The sequence below is a fragment of the Populus nigra genome, chromosome 2 (genome assembly GCF_951802175.1).
Source record: "Populus nigra chromosome 2, ddPopNigr1.1, whole genome shotgun sequence".
Taxonomy (NCBI): domain Eukaryota; kingdom Viridiplantae; phylum Streptophyta; class Magnoliopsida; order Malpighiales; family Salicaceae; genus Populus; species Populus nigra.
The window spans coordinates 35,244,967-35,245,962 of record NC_084853.1 but is presented as its reverse complement, the minus strand read 5'-3'; the positions used below and the strand labels follow the sequence as shown (position 1 = coordinate 35,245,962).

Here is a 996-nt window from a genome sequence, read left to right as displayed (position 1 = left end):
GTAAACTTTGAGCTCAAATCTGGTTTTATACATTTGTTACCAACATTTAATGGTCTTGCAGGAGAAGATCCTCATACTCATCTTAAGGAGTTCCATATGGTTTGTGTTGGCATGAAACCGAATGGAGTTGATGAAGAACAAGTTAAGTTGAAAGCTTTCCCTTTCTCTTTGAAAGGGGCAACAAAGGCATGACTTTTCTCTATTCTCCCAGGATCTATTGGAACTTGGAATGCTATGAAGAAGATTTTCCTTGAGAAGTATTTCCCAGCATCTCGAGTTGCCAACATAAGGAAAGAAATATGTGGGATTCGACAATCTCATGGAGAGACACTCTCTGAATATTGGGAAAGATTTGAACAACTCTGCATTCAATGTCCTCATCATCAAATACCCGATCAGCTGCTCATTTAATATTTCTATGAAGGATTGATGCCTACTGACCGTAGTATCATTGATGCTGCAAGTGGAGGCGCATTGGTGGATAAGACACCTGAGGTTGCACGCTAATTAATCTCAAACATGGCAGCAAACTCAAAACAGTTTGGCACTCGTGGAGACTTCTCCAACAAACGAGTAAATGAGGTAAGTATTTCTAACCTTGAAAATAAAGTTAATGATCTTACTTCTCTTGTGCGTTCTTTGGCTTGTGGAAATGTGCAGCAGGTGAAAGTTTGTAGCATATGCTCCTTACAAGGACATGCTTCGGATATGTGCCCAACAATGCAAGAAGATTACATTGAACAAGCTTATGTAATTGATGGAGCATTCAACGGACAACCCCAGCGTAAATATGATCCCTTTTCCAACACGTATAATCCCGGATGGAGAGATCATCCCAACTTACGTTACGGCAACCCATCCCAACAAGGCAATCAAGGCCGACAGTTCCATCCCCATGGATTTCAACCCCAACAAAATTATCAAGCAAGACAGCCCCCTCCATTTACAAACTCCAATGTTATGGGGTCATCATCCAATGATGATCTTCGTGAGATG

General features: G+C 41.2%; 1 non-coding gene across 1 annotated transcript; it reads right to left on the bottom strand.

The window, feature by feature from the left end:
- Positions 1 to 282: 282 nt before the first annotated feature.
- On the bottom strand, positions 283 to 389 carry LOC133684379 (small nucleolar RNA R71). Its single transcript, XR_009837881.1, has one exon. It is a non-coding gene; the product is annotated as a small nucleolar RNA R71 (small nucleolar RNA).
- Between the last annotated feature and the right edge of the window lie 607 nt (positions 390 to 996).